General features: G+C 39.0%; 2 protein-coding genes across 2 annotated transcripts in view; one reads left to right on the top strand and one right to left on the bottom strand.

Annotated features, from left to right (window-relative positions):
* The window catches only part of LOC111650586 (protein tyrosine phosphatase non-receptor type 14), a 39,395-nt gene extending 36,189 nt beyond the window's left edge, over positions 1-3,206 (bottom strand). Inside the window, exon 1 of the mRNA XM_023400499.2 lies at positions 2,809-3,206. The gene's annotated coding sequence lies outside the window, so the exon portion shown is untranslated. The remainder of the gene's footprint in view (positions 1-2,808) is intronic.
* A 10,838-nt stretch (positions 3,207-14,044) lies between these two features.
* Positions 14,045-16,641, top strand: part of LOC111650570 (pro-opiomelanocortin-like) — a 6,071-nt gene continuing 3,474 nt past the window's right edge. The window contains 1 exon segment of the mRNA XM_023400475.2: positions 14,045-14,271. The gene's annotated coding sequence lies outside the window, so the exon portion shown is untranslated.

Raw genomic sequence — 16,641 nt, 5'->3', positions numbered from 1 at the left:
CCCGCCCCCTTCTGCTCCTGGGAACCACACTCACATAACCTTACACACAAATACAATTCCACACACACATGCTCAATCATCAAAAAGCCACTGAGTGTTTTCTCACAGCTGAACCCTCAGGCACCGACACTAACAGGGACTTCAACAGCACGGAGTTTACAAGCCAATGAAAGCAGCAACACTTTGGGTTTGCTACTGTTTACATCCGGCTGTACCCAACAGACATAATGGCTGCGAGGAAAGGAAAATTCACACATTTTAAACTTGACATCAAATGGAAATTTTCTCTGCTTGATGCTTCCTTAGGATCACATACACACTTCCGCACAAAGTAACCTTAAAAACGTGTGTATACACTTAAACCCATATGTGGGCCACATCATGGAAACAGTTTTGAGGTGAGCAGAGGGAGAGGGGTCTGTCCTGTTGCTAGCAGTGATTGACAACTCATCCGCAGCACCTGGAAGGTGCCTAAGGTGGAGTGTGGGAGAGTTGGGCAGGTCGCAGCACGCTCTCTGCTCTGTTGTTGTGTACCGGGCTGCCAGAGAGCATAGCTCTTACACAACTCCACAGATCCTCCGACAAAGGCTTCTCTGCCAGTCTGAATACACTCACCACACACAACATACTGCTTACAGTCACATACCATTTCAATAACTGGCTTCCTATAAACTCAGATTTATATTCTGTTTATATTAATGGGGACTGTTTTAAAACATTTAACATCTTCACATTTGGGAAGCTGGAACCACCAAATGTTTAGCATTTTTGCTTTTTGATTATCAAAACTATTGTCGATTATTTTTCTGTAGATTAACTGATTAATCGACTATGGTCTGAAGCATATCTCCTAACATGCAAAACCACATATTAAAAGGATAGAATTAGGGTTTGGGATTATATAAAGTATGACAAATCTATAATAATAAGATTTGATTTGTAATTTGTGCTCTCTCTCATCAATTAGACATCCTCATTTTGCATCACAAGTTGATATTGTCACTTCATCATAAATGCATTTAAATTTAAGAAAAGAGAAAGAGATCACGGCCTTATGGCTCTTTTCCATTTGCAGAATAACAAGAGAACCACAAGTTGAGTTTGAAGGAATTCTGTGCATTTATTCACTTAACCTGCTGCAACAATACCAACAATAACCGCTGCTGCCTATGTTTTCTCCCTCACTCTCCTCCTGAGCTACAGCATGAACACTTGACCAAAATTACAGGTATGTTTGCCCCACATAGCAATCAAATGGCCTTTAGACTCAAATGACCACTGGCTACACAAACAATAGCCACTTTTCCTTTTACATGCAGGCTTCCATTATGCAGTAAACACCTATTATATTCTTACCATGCTGACCTTAGACAAAACATGCCTTTGGGACCTTGCATTGGCATTTCAGAAACTTTCCTTTTGTTTTCAAATATGACTGCAGGATGCAAAGTGACAAGAAATGGCACCGGATCTACGGAAATAATCACAAACAGATATTGGATATTCAACCACTCTTCCCTGGGTCTCCACTCTGAAACATGCCAGACCATAAGGTGATGAGGAGCATGGATGAAGGATACTGCTCTGACTTTTGGTCTTTTCAATTCTCCACCAGGGTTTTTAAAACTGCTGTGTACTCCCAAGCCACTTGCTCTGGCACCATATAATTTACACAGCATGCCTTTGAGCTTATAAAGACAGCCAGATGTGTGTGTGTGTGTGTGTGTGTGTGTGTGTGTGTGTGTGTGTGTGTGTGTGTATGGCCTACGCCTCCTGCAGCTATGCTATATTTGCCTTTACAGAATTCTCCCCCTTTTTTTTTTTTTTTTTTTTACTGTAGCTGTGTTAGTCCAGGGTGCATGTCCAAACACATCTTTTACATACTCTCACACAAACATGTGTGCACAGTTCGTGTGCACGCACGGTGTGAGGGGAGGACAAACAGCTCAGCAACACAGTGATCATGTCATCATCACCAGGTTAAAGGAGAGGCAGGCTCATACACAAACACACCATGTCATCCAAATGTGTTTAACGGCATCATGTAGAACTGTAATTACTTTGGAGATGAATGCATGTGCAGCTCTAATTCACAACCTCCCTTTTGACCTGGATGACTCCAAGCATTTTCCACAAGATGGCTCAGTACAAGAACACACTTTACGAGCTGTTTTCAGTGTAAAAATGTCATCTCTAGGTGCAATAACAGAGTAGGACCTAGATATTACAGCTGTTGACTTCACATGGCATGTACCTATTGGACTCCTAGAAAGAGGCCCAAACTGCATCCTTGAGGGGCCCTACAGAGGGAGTCCACGATGGACCTCAAACAAGTGCATATATGAAATATAATATTACTATTCCCTGATTAACTCTAGAGACTTTCCACGCTGCTCTGATTAGAGGTTTCACTCTTTCTACTACAATCCAGCAACGTACAGGTTAATGAGATCTCCAAATCACACCCAACACTTGCCCGCATCTTATCAAATGTAGAGGAGGATTTGGGGCTCTGCCTGTATTTTAATTTATGTTTATGTGCTGGAGGAGGTGGAGGAGGTGGTGGAGGAGGAGGAGGAGGAGGAGAGGGTGGGTTTGGCATAAAAATATTTGGGATCTCCTGCCCTACGTGGCCAAAGCCATTTGGCCTACATTTTACATTTTAAGCTCTGTTCATTCAGACTTTAAAAGTGTTGTCCTCTGCTTATTACAAGAATGCCTGTGGGTTGGAAACAATCAAGCGCAGAAGAAAACTCTCCTGGGAGGGATTTTTTTTTTTTTTTTTTTTTTTTTAGCAAGACAACTCACCCTTGATCCTGCGCTACATGCCGTTTTCTGCTCCAGAGAAACGTCTTTGCTCGACGGCGTTGAACCTCAAAGCAAACAGATATTCCTCATATGGTCTTTGAAATACCTTTAAAATCCTGTGTGGGAAACAAAAATCTCGAGAGTTTCTTGAATCATTTGAGCGCAACTTTTAGAATTAAAAAAAAAAAGTCGCAAATGCAGTCGCAAAGTCAGTCCTGAGTTGGTCCTGAAGCTGCTTCGGCGTCAAGTTTTTGTCTGTTTTTTCAGAGTTTTTCAGGAGCAGAAAAGGCAGGAAAAAAAACAGCCACGAAACGTCTCCAACTTGGCCGTGGACAACAACGACGTGGTCTTCTTCTCTCGCTGGGACTCTTGGTATGTTTATAGTAGTGGTCCCTCTAGTCCAATGGAGGCGTTCACGACAGGGGGAGAGAGGAGCATATGATGCATTCACAAGCTGCAGAAAACATTGGAATCACGAGTTACGCGTTCAACGTCCAAACAAGGAAGTAGAAAAGGATTGTAAAACATAAAAAATATAACAAGTTATGTTTAATTCTTTTCTATTCTAACTTACTTTTTTTGTGAATGACCAAAAAATGATTCACATAAAACACGTGAAAAAGTAGATTATTTATTAAACTGGTCATATAGCGTACTTACTAGAATGAGGAGGTACACTACTTGTAGGCTACCTATTTTACTTGAGTGTAATCATTATATCTCACTTAATACTTCTGTTCTACTACATTTCAAGGGAAAAATGCAATTTATATACATAACATATGACAATAGAAGTGTGATGTGTTTACACATTAGTATACAAAGTAGTTTGAATTTAAGCTTCACTTCCACCGTGCAGCTACAACATTAAAATTAAATGTTCCCACATCAATAATAATAGCCCATTAGATGCCACTCCTGTGAATGAGAAATTTTACATTGTAGAATTACTGCTTTAGCTTAAGTAACTTTATCTTCCACCACTGCTGGTCACTGCTGGTAGACATACACAACCTGTGACAAGGGGTTGCAAGTAGACAACTAGTTATCTCAAGGCCGGGACAAATGGCAGATATGATGTGCATCTTTTGGGTGAATTGTTTTTTCCTTTTATGTCATATGAAAATAACTTCATATGGCATGATTGTCAAAAGAAAGCAAGTTAAAAAAAAAAAAAAAAAAAAGTGACTTGGTACATATTTTCGCGAAATTTTCTGAAATCAAAATAGAGCTCAGAGGTCGCAGCCTCGGCGGGGGCCGTGAAGGCAGCAGTAGGTCCAGATGCCTCTGGAGGGCCGTCCCCTCTGCTCTGACATCAGACCGGAGGAATCTGAGGAATGCCGGGCTCCTGGGAGAAGTCCTCCTCGTTTAATGGTTTTCCAGGGGCCACAGAGGTGACTAAACGTCGAACAAAGAAGCTCCCCTCACATATTTATGTCCCCCCTTGTTGCCTTTTGGTCGTGGATGAATTACAGCGTCTGTGGGGCAATTTATTTGCATAACCTACATTTTTACAACATGTAGGCTTTGGGCTATACATTTGGCCATTATTTCACACAATATATAGTATAAACCTACTGTATTTTAATATGAGAGCTAATATATGAGCTTGTCCCAAAGCATATTATGAATGAAAGTATTTATTATTTTAAAAATGTGCTTAAAATAAAGTGTTCTATTAAATGTTAACCTACATTAGAAGGATGTGTGATAGTTTGTCTGATTAAGAAAAGTGCTAATTGACCAGTGACTCTACTAGTAGTACAAGTCAGTGCCTTAGCCAGGAATTTAAACATAGCAAATGTCTATATTCCCCAACTTCTACCTGAGGAACCACAAAATAATGATATTTTTCTTTTTTTTTAACATTGATTTCATTTATTTAGTTAATTAGCTGTGTGGTGAATAGTGAATCACTACAGTTTATCAAAATGTTATCATTTTTATTGCCAGTTAATTTGTAATGTTTGTATGAGAATGTCAGCTTCTCCTCCGTGTTTCAAAGCATTCCCAGAGAAAACGCCATGAAAAGACATGCGACTGTGTCCTCAGTGGTGGTTTTGTCCGTGTAGTAGCAGTAGTGTAGCACTATATTATTATCTGTTATTAACATTTTGTATCTATGTTGCTTTTTATGTTCCATTCCACCACCTAAAAACATATACAAACTGTACACATATTTTATCTCATTTAAGAAGTTGCTGCTGCAATAAACTGTCACACACTTGCTGTCATGCTGTCATGTGCCTTGTGAATAAAGTCCATAGTGATCTCATTATACATTTTTAAATATCACAGCAAGTTATTAATCACTGCATCCTACAAGGACACCACAAAAAGCTTTAATGGTACCACAGGAGAGTAAAAAGCACAAGAAGGGGGGAATTATCTGAAGAGCCTTTACAGGTTCATTAAAAAAGGTATGTTATAGCAATCTCCTGGAGATGAGTGTGGGCTCAATGAGAGTAAAAACAAAGAGCAATATATCACAACAAATGCAGAAGATTGTTCTGATCCTGTTGGAAAATGTGAAAATTACATAATTATTCATTCATTCATTCATTCATTTACGGTTGATTCACATTATAACTTGAATGTAAAAGAGGAAACATAAAGTGAAAAAGAAGAACAATTCTACTCTCAGCAGAGGCTGATTTATTTGTGACCAAACTGCAGCCTCTTGTGGCTAACATGCAACTTACAACAGCAGCAATAGTTATTACAAGGTAGCGCTTAAAAACATGTGTTTACAGAGTACTTAGAGGTTAAAACACACATACATACACACACATAGACACACACACACACACACACACACACACACACACACACAATGTTTTCATGCTATCAGCTGCTACTGTGTCTCTGTTCACATCTTAAAATCTCCAGTTGAAAATCTCATAAACTCTGGGTGTTTGTTGTCGAAAGACAATTCTGGGAAATCCCTAAATGAGGATGAACTGGGTCAGCCAAGTTAAAGTAAAATGGATCCAACAAAAAAGGAAATTACAACACACTCCAACAATATATAACCCCTGGAATTAATTAAACAAGAATAATTGTACACAAGCAAAGATTTTTCTAACATGCATTTAAAACAGCACCATGTGTCTCAGCTATCAACTATGACCAGTGGTTGGGAGTCACATCCAAGGGAAACAATAAGCTTTTTATTTTCTATTTTAGGATTTTGGAGAAAGGCCTAGGACTGTGCTTCCTGAGATGTCCTGTGGGAGATGCTGTAGGAGTGTAATACACTGGCATTGCTGGTATGAGACTTTCCAGAGTGAATTATTCTTTGCTTCACTGACATTAAGGTTGGTTTCGTGTTCCCATTAGGACTCAAGCGGTTCTCACTCATGCTTGAGAAATTCATAAACTGAGAGAGTGTCCGGTTCGGTGACATTGTGGTCGCAGTCCTTTGCAGGGGATGTCAGACTGTGATTGTGTGAAGACCCATAAACACAGTCAGTACCTGTTTCTCATGGTTTAATTTGCTTTCTTATTGCCAAAGGTAATAAAATTATTCATTGTATTGTTTTGCAGGATGTTTCAGTTAATGCGCACTTGTGGGCAGTCAGGGATTTTGTCTATCCGGTTTCCTCAAGTTTTGTGTTTTGTTTTGTCTTTTCTTAACAGTTTATGCCTGTACTGTTAGTCTACAGCTGGTAGACTGTGGAATGTAAAGCTTGATAAATCAAATTTCACTGCTTTGTGTTTTAAACACCACACACGTTTATATAAACCTGTCATGACTGAGACTAACAGAGAGGGGCCCAAACCTCACACAATTTTCCAGATAAACTTTTCAGAAAGCAGCCCGTAAGCATTATTTCACTTTTAAAAACTACAGTAGGCTCGCAAAGGATCTAAAACCATGTAATTTAAGTATGATAATGAAGGCAGCTATGCTGGGAAAAAGCTCTTAAAATATGTCATAACGAATAAAAAAGTTAAACCACAAATGATGTTCTTCTTAGCCAGTGGCCTTGTTCCAAGAATTGTTCCATCAGTGGATGTGGTCCATTACATTTAGTGTAATCTTTTTCATAGATTTAAGTCACATGTGGAACATTATGTGATAACACTGAGAAAGGAGTAAGAGAAGCTACTGTTTGTGTCGAGGTCCGAAGGAAAAGGGAGTTTCCATCTGTATGCTTGAGTATTTATTAACAAAGAAACATCTGCAACACTAAACCTTCGGCTTCTGACTTGGACAGAGGTTATTTTTGCATCCTGTCCTAGTTTTTTTCAATTTAAAAAAATTCTTTAAAAAAAATTGTAACGGCTTCACACAAAACCTTGTGGACAGTTTGATGAGGAAAGACATTAAACATGGCAGGTGAAATGTGTTGTGAGTGAAGGGTAACGTCTCGCAGAAATACCGATGTCAGCATGTACTGCTAATAACACCCTTGTTCGTTGTTGGAACGAAAGCATGAAAGTACTCACATGGTTCAAATTATGGGGGGGGGGATTGATGGGGTCAGACCCCCCTGATTAAGACACTTTCTACAATATGGAACCTTTAAGTTGCTAATGCAGAATCAAAGAAAATCAAACAATATCAAGACTGTAGAGCAAGAGCTGTATACCAGACGGGGTTCTCTGTTCTTTTGTACAACATCTTGAAATTGCTCAATGAAAAAAAAGTCAATTTGTGGAGCAGGTGTATTTTTGCAGTGGCTGTCGATATTCACTCTGCTGTGCGCCACCTACTTTATTTTTTGTCAGATGTAAGTTGGCTTGTCAATTCAGTTCAATTCATATCAGATGTGAGTGTGAATAATGATTAACTGACCTAAACTCACGTGACCATCTTGGCCTTTCAGAACGGCGCTCTGCTTAATGCATCAATAAACTGAAGGAGCAGTCTCCAGCATGGGACACTAACACGTCAGCAGGTGATTTCACTGATGGGCACCTTCTTTGTCATCAGCTGTTTAAGTGTTTTGTTTGAACATCTGTCCTTCACTCAGAAAGCTGCATCACCAACCATCACAAAGCAGGTTAAGTGCCCTGAGGCCTCAAACCTCCAGAGAGCCCACTGTGTGTCGATTGCTTGTCTAAATTTGATTAATCGCATAATCATACAGTAAAGCTAAGCCTTCCATTATTCCTGTACCAGATGTTGTGGTCCTGTGTTAAAAATCTAGTTTTAGACCTATATTAGAGGCCTAAACTTCATCTCTGCACCTGGGTCCTTCAACAGGTTTAATATAGCTCCAGCTGCAGCGGAGTAAAAAACAAATACACATTTCCTACAAGATCTAGAAAACAGAATGAAACACGTGACCAAATTACATTATATATCAAAAGCAACAACCAATGCACACCCATGGTACATGTAGGTTCTTGCATGCAATGAATTCCGTGTTTCTTGGGTCTGTCCTCGTCTACCCCCATCACATAAAGCATAAAATGCTGTCTCAATAGCAACATGTCAATCACCACCTGAAGCACTTATTTGTTCAACTTAGTTTCAAAGTGCTTTACAATCAAGAGAGAGAAATGATAAAGAATTTGTGAATGTGAGTAATGTAAAACAGTACATTTTCGAGTAAGGTAAAATATGTAAAGGTTTTTGGGGTGTCTTCCAGTCCCACTAAAAACTGCTATTCGGTTTGGGACTCAGACCCTATAGAATAGATAAATAGTAACAATAATACCTGCAAAGTGTTTGCTTGGTGAGTGTTGAAGCAGGGTCCATGGGTTTGCCTGAGGCGTTCTCATGTCTGGCTTAAAGCCAGAGCACCTCTTCTCTGAAGCTCATGTTTTGAGATTTGACGGTTTGAAAAAAGTTTATCCTGGGACACAAAAATGCGTGGGTGTTCTGTTAAAATATGTTGAACCAATGGTAGGCTTTGAATGCCCTAAGATATGATCAGGAATGGATTCTGTCTACTATCTGAGGCCACGGCCACAGTAAATAGATACTTTTGAAGACATACGCTCTCTTTTTGTTTTGATCTTTTATCCACTTCAAGTCAGCGTCTCCCACACACAAAAACTCACCTATTCAAAAATGCTTTTCCAAGGTGATAACTGTAAAAACACCCACCTCACACTACAGAACCACTGGAGAAAATGGCACTTTTGAAAAAATCTGACATTTAACAACCTTTCGCAGCATGTAAACATGCCTCCTCCCTTTCTTCACATGAATCTGTTCTCTCTTCCTCCTACAACATAAGGGAGGAATGCAACTCATACAGTATTTGCCAATTGGGACATTCCTCCTCACTCTGGCAGCATTTTGAAGCGACGTCAACCTATTCATGATGCACACTTGCATAACCTGACACTGAGCTTGTCATGGATTGCTCTGGATAATGAGAAAAGCTCCAGGTACGTCACATAATGTCTTTAATTGTTTTTTTTTAAAAGGTTACAGATACAGTTAAGTCCAATTTTCTAATCTATTCCAATCTATTGTAGGACTAACAGCCTCACTCTCACTATGACTCGGCTTAGATGCAGCAAGAAGGAAACCGAGGACATTGCAAATAGAAGATGCTGGATAGTGACTAAACAGTGAAAAGGTGGAATGGCATTTGTGTGATTCATTTATTATATAAGTCACACACACCAAATATTTCTGACCGTAATGCAACAAAACTAGAAAAAAGTGACACCATCTTTTCTTTTCTGTTCCCGCATACAGTTTGACAAAACAGTAGCGTAGCAGCGATGGTGGTCATTTTACAGCCCCGTCATATATCAGGCAGTGACCACATGCTGCCTGCCTTCAGTTAGGACTCTTGAGGTCCAGCAAGAGGTTCAGCTTTTTGCTAACACTGTTGCCAAGCAATTAACAATTAATAAAAAAAAAAAGTTTTTTAATTAAATAGTTAATTAATTAGTTTTGTCTTTTTGGTAACTTCTAAAAATGTCATGAGTCACACCCTATGATCTCTAAGGAGCTACAGTCGTATTTGGACTCTTCTTCTGTGGGCCTGTACAGTAGAACAACCCCATTTACAGGAACCAAAGACGGGGCAGGTTGATCTAAGCTACTCTGGAGCCCTTTCCGAGTGTCCACTATCCTAAACCCTGAGCATTAACTATCATTGTTCAACGGTTAAATCAACAATCCCATGAAAAGACTAAAACCTGTGTACCCAAAGCATGATACAGCTTATTCCCCAGTGCCATTGTTGTCCAAAAGTGTAAGAGCACGCACGGTCTCAAAAAGCTTAATGAGGACAACACTTTGTAATATTAGATATTACCGGGGCAGAAGAAATTCAAAGACATTGGGTCACGAGTAGGCTACTTAATGCACTTCACTACTTCACTGACCGAGGAAACTGCATAACAGAGTCAAGCACAGTCTACAATACTGCCAACTAGCAGAAAGTGTTCAAATAAGGAGGCAAAATATCTGTGAGCGAGCCCTCCATCACGTGGCAATTTCATCCAGACAGCGCCCACAACATCTTCCTGGGAATAGTACACCTGAACCGGACCTGGAAGTGTCTTTATCTCCTTCAAGATTAATTAAAAACTTGGAGATTTGTACTGGTGGCAGATGCTGATCAGTCTTTAGGTCGTGGGCAGTAGAACAGACGAGGTGGGAGGATTCACAGAGGATCCTATGGGATACATAATCAGAGAGGACCTCATGGCACAGACCTTAATTCATGTCCTGCAGGAGAAAGCATTACCTAATTGGACAGCATCCCATTGGATGCCATCAGGGTGCAATAAATCAGCTGAATAATTACTGTTGGTTCAGGTTGTGCAAAAGTCGAAAGCTCTGGTTCAAGATGTTTTTTTTCAAATGCATTGCAGCTGGATGGTACTTCATTTGAAATGATAAATAATTCCTTACAATATGGCATTTTATTACATGTTTACACTTGCATAGTGCTTTAACGCACCTTCCTGATGACACATTACGAACTTGAGATTGGGAAACACTGCCAAACATGAAATACATAAAATGGTTAAAATGTTGACCCAGAAATTAGTATCAAGCGTTATTACACCAAATAACGACATATTTAATTTTTTATATGTTATAGGGGTTGAGCATAAACAAATAGACACTCAGTTGCTAATCTAATAGGTAAGTCTAATTAAAACTAATGCGGCCTGATACAACAGCCCTACAATAAATCTTACCTTTATCAAGGTTATAACATTCCTATTCATTTTACTGACCAGAAAGTCATTCACAGACAAAGAAATATATTGGGACGTTACATATGTTTGGAGTCAAGTAGACCTCAGAGAGAAACTGTTATAAAACTTAAATAAAAGCATATACAACACATGAATGTCCATTCTATTTAACCATATTAAAATATGGTATATAAAAGCCAGGAGTATCATAGTGATAAACCAATGTTAAATATGTTTTTTGCCTTGTTAAAGAAAGTTAATTTAAAAAATAGCAGCCAGTAGTGCTAGAAATAATGTAATTACCGCCTTTTTTGCACTATCTATATTCACAGTATGTGAATGCAAAGAAGCTAACTAAAGTAACTAACTAAAGGCAAAGTAGCACCAAACACTGTATCGTGTTGTATCGTATCATAGATAGTGGGAATTTACTCATCAAAATATTGATCTCAGGTTGTCAATACCAATATTATCACATTTCAACAATTTAAATGATGTGTGTGAAAACACTTCATGTATCTGAACACTGCATCTTAGTCAAGTTCTGGCACAATATTTGCCTTGTTTGTGCATTAAGACTTATTGGAAACAAATCAGATTGCCATCTGCATCTGCAAAGGAAAGATCTGGAAAAAATAACTGGTTGAGAAAATATCTGTCTCCTCTTTTCATATATATGTAAAATGTCTGCAGATTGATGTGATGATAACACTTGTATAAATGGCAGCTGGTTAAATGGCAGAGTCTTTATTAGGCAATGATTCACACCCTGCACAGCCTTGCCTGGGGGTTGCATTATTATTAAGCGGAGGAAGTTCAACACCATCAACAGGAAAATGAGTTCCACTCCAGTGCTGTTGAAATGCATCATCTCCATTTGTTTTTAAACCTTTTTTAATCCATTGAAGAGGTGGCTTAGCGTGCATGTTCTTCTTGTTTTTAATATTCATATCCAAGAATGACTCAAATTCATAAGCAGGAGCTGTGCAGAGCAAAAACACCACCTGGAGAGGAAGGCCACATGGAGGTTAAGTGGGTTAAATCTTATGGGGGTTGTGGCTCTTGCCTCTGGGAGAGATAAGAGAAAATGACTCCCACTTCAGTTACCCATATTCAGGTTTTAAACCTTATTTATTATTAGCGTCTTTTATGTACTACAGTGCCATTGTACTCTAAGGTATGTGGTGTTCTTCGTGTAAATATAAAGTTGAAATCTCTCTAGACATTTCAGGTTATTCATGCAAAACAAAAATTACAAAAGATCACAGAAATACCATTAAATATATAATAAAATGCATGACACTAAAATATCACAGAAGTTAAATAAGTCTGTGAATCACCTGAAATGAGCAGGACAGTGGCCTAAGACACGGCACAGTGAAGGGCTGTTCTCAAGTGTAAATCAGAGGAATAACAGTGTAGTGAGGAAACGCAGTTGTATCTAGGGAAGGGTGGAGGAGCATTGGAGCTTTTATTTATGTCTGCGTGTGCAACATGATGTCACCTAAAGATAAAGGGTTGACTATAAACATCAGTCCTTTATGAGCACCTTTGCTTTCATACAAAAAACTGGATACACGATGGCAGTCCGCAGAAACAGTTAATGTTTTCTGTGAATATGTGAAGAGTTATGATACATGACAGTTACTATACATGACAGATGTGATGTTGTGAACAAGGCGCCTTTTTATAAGTTCACCCAGCATAATAAATCTTTATGATCTGTTATATGAGTCTGTTGTCAGCTGTTTCTTGTTGCAGACCTTTAATATCAAAGATTTATGATCAAAGGAAATGTGGATGATCTGCTTTAATTCATGACTTTGAGATACTTAAAAGCAGCCTGACACGAGTGTGCAAGTATGATTTCTTTTTTATTAACATTATTATTGTTTTTTAGGGTTTGACCATAAAAAAAAGGAAAACATTTGACTTTGACCATGTTTAAATGACGTTGTTCAAAGGACGGAGGCAGTAAACTGAAAATAATCACAGCATGATTCATGATTTATATTTGCAACATTAACTCATACATCTTAATCAACAAATTGCTTGATCACTCTGCATGGTGATTGTGCTAGTTTGCACTTGTTTGCAGACGTGCAGGTAGCCGTCAGGTAGCTGATGCCATTTCCAGTGCTTCACATGCTTTTATTGTAAACTTTTTGTGTTATTTTTTCTGTGTTCGAACTGAAATTTTAAAAGTAAAAAAAAACGTGAAACGTATTAATCAATGTCTCTTACAACAGGCACATGTGTTTTCCTCCTCCTTTTGTCCTGGAGTTAACCTCCAACCACCTATTCTGTGTTCGTCCTTGTATATCACTCCTTGATAAAATCAATACGGCTATAGAACAAGAAAGATGAATGTGTATATTATTGTCACTGAATAGGTGATTTTCTTTTCAACAGCACCTTTCCTTTTATGAAACACTGTGTTTGTGTGTGTGCGTGTGTGTGTGTGTGCGTGCGCGTGCGTGCGTGTGCGTATGTCTTCTCCATTTGAGGTGTAGTCATGACGTCCAACCAGTGAGTCAGGTCTTCCAAATGAAGTCTCCGCAATGGGATGCACACACATGCACATGCACACACACACACACACACACACACACACACACACACACACACACACACACACACACACACACACACCTTGTAAACAAGAACCCCAGAAAATTATCCAATCAGTCAAATCAATTTGCACACTTCACCACAGCTCTTCATCCTTTTGAATAGGATGCTGTTTTGAGCATTAAGATGTCATCGATTGACCTTTGAGGGATTTAAAACAGGAACTGACGAGTCCACCAATGAAGAGCAGATGTTTTGATGCATGTACGGTAATGTAAACAAGCACAGAGCACAGAAACATCCCAGTAATCTGTCATTATACTTAATTTTAAGATCGCACCCAAACCAGAGGAAGAAGCAGGAGGAGGGGAGTGGCAAGTTATCAACTACTTCACTAATGCTTCACCTATTGTTTGGTGACATGAGCAGCACCAGTGATTAAAAATGTGTGGGTGGTCTGTATACCTGCCATACACACAAACACACGAATACACCCTCCTCCCCATCCAGAAAGGAGCAAAAGACCCTTTTACCTCAATCACACCCCAAGGCCTCGAGACTCGGAGCTCCGTACTTCATGTGTCTATAAAAAGAGCTTTCCTCCTCTAAGGAAGCAACAGCAGACCCTCTCCTACTGATCATTTCATCACAGAGCACAGAGAGAGGAGGAGAGGGATCACTGTGAAAGAGTCACCACTCTGGAAGATCTGTGGACAAACAGAGGGAGAAAAACAAGAGGAAAGGAGAAGAAAGGATTTGGAAAAGGTAACAAAAAAAAACCCAATAACAAACAAACTGTTTGTGTGTTCTTGTTTTTTTGGCATGGATCAAAATTGTGTCCGATTGTTTGTTGCTGCTTGTTTTTCTGAATGAATAGGCATTGATGCACTGATTAAACACACTTGCTGACTGATTGATTTAGACTTTTCTGACATTTTCTGACATGTGCAGCTGCATTTACTCAAATACTTATGTCAAATTTCCTTAAAGTGGATCTATATTTCATGAAGACTACACCTCAGCCTTTTGAAGAGTATGCATAGTTGTCTTAGGTGACGATTTAATTTCTGTCTATTAATGTATATATCAATACAAACACTGATCGAACTTAGAAAACCTTACATTACTCTGTATATCATTAACACATAAGCGTTCAACCTATTTTAATTGCAGCTCTCAGTCTCTTTTTTAACAGAGTATGTCTGTGGAGGGCTGAGTGAGTCATACTGTAGGAAGAGTGTTGTCAAGTCTCTGCCAGAGTTACAAAGGCGATGGCCCACCAAGGAGTCACTCCTTAGAATAATGGAGAAGGGAGTTAGAAACAACAAGATGCAATTTCCCAGCAAAGGAAAGAAAATGGACTCACATCCTCTAAGACATTCAATGCACCAGGATGAAAAGTTTAAAAAAAGAAAGAGGTGTGGGATTTTCTAAAGAAGCTTTAAAATGTAAATATCTGTCAATTTAGTGAAATTAGATGACTAGGATGGATGTCAGATTTAACCCAACATCTAAAAAGTTTTGTTTCATTTCTCTCTGTTATGTTGCTTCTTAAAACAACCCTCCTAAATAAACGGTTTAAGATGGGGAGACAGAGAGAAGAGGAGGGGAAGAAGTGATAATAAACATAGCAACAAAGAGACGAGGGGAGATGCGTCATAAAGGAAATCACTGAATGCTGTCACCTATTGAATTGCTGTTTGTACATCCTCCTTATCATAATGAATATATAGTTTTTGAAATGTGTGGGACCTATATGAACTGCGCCTCCTTTTTGTTTGCTTGCAAGTATCCATGGATATGCATTGATTGATTTCCTGGGGGTGGGAACAAAATCTCACATCACCTCACTGACCCTTCAGTGCTTGGTTGTAGGTTTCTCTGTTAGTGCGACAGCTGAGGAAATTCAAAGCCTATTCACTGATGTAATTACTCACTTAATGACCACCATCATCTTTGTTCCGTGCCCTTGGACAACTCTAAACAGACTGCTGGATTCAGGGTTTTTTTTCTTTTTTTTTCTGGCAGGGTTACAACATTAAATTATTGACCACTTGAAAAATATATATAGTATATCAACACAGTTTAAGGATTGGTATGGAGATTATTAGTGTGTAGAAACGGGGTCAAGCTTGTGTTTGATTGATAATGACACTGCAAATCAAAGCAATAAAATATTTTTATTAGACTCTCCCCATGACTTAGAAAGAAAATTGCCACCACCGCCTCCACCCTAATCTCAAAACTCAGTCCAGATTTCAGATTTAATATGTTATTAGAACAATATTTTTTTACAAAGCCCAAATCACATTAGGGCTGGAATCTGCAATTGCCAGAATTATGGAAAACAAATCAAATGATTTCCTGAACGCTCCAGCTGCTCTGAATTTTTGAACCAAGAGCAAATAAATGAACAGTTATTACCACCTACATTCAGTGACATTAAATAAGTCCTGATAGGCCCTGATGAATTAGCACTGTAATAATTTAAATTAGATTAAACTATTACACAATTATAGGTGAAAGTTATAATCCTTATGATTTCAGGCCTGGTTGTTTTGGTGACTCCCGTCATTACCATGGTAACAGTGTGGTTTAATGCCACAGCAAAAACCTTTGAGCAGCCACTTTGTCAGCTGGTGTTGCTATTTACAGTGCAGCGAAACAAACTACCATTGTTTCAATAAAGAAGTCAACCAATGAACTGACATTCTTTATCATGTCATGAGCATGATCATGCCGCACATGGCTGAAAATGGTTTTCCACCAAAAAGCAGGGCACAGAAGAATTGGTTAGTTTAACCACTAACGCAGCCAGTTACAAGCCAACAAACAACAACAAATAAAAGATTAAAAGATGCTCACTATGCTAACTACGCTAACCACGCTTACCGTTTTGATTTGTCTGCTAGTGGCTGATTTTGGTCTGCTCTTTCACCAGTCAACCAGGCTAAAGCAGCGGTGGTGGACGGCCCGGGGCATGAGTCCTGATACAGAATTCCAGCAATTTAGCATAGATGTGCTTCCAGCCCCTTTTCAGAGTTGTAAAAGAACTGTAAATTGTATTAAACAAAGTTAATTACAGCAGAGTATTTTTGCAAACTTTAAAACATGTCTGGGGGGGGGGGGGGGGGT

The sequence above is a fragment of the Seriola lalandi genome, unplaced genomic scaffold (genome assembly GCF_002814215.2).
Source record: "Seriola lalandi dorsalis isolate HSWRI2012SDOR001 ecotype SW California unplaced genomic scaffold, Sedor1 jcf7180002052504, whole genome shotgun sequence".
Lineage (NCBI taxonomy): Eukaryota > Metazoa > Chordata > Actinopteri > Carangiformes > Carangidae > Seriola > Seriola lalandi.
Note: the sequence above shows the minus strand (reverse complement) of the source record. Positions and strands in the feature narration are given on the sequence as shown.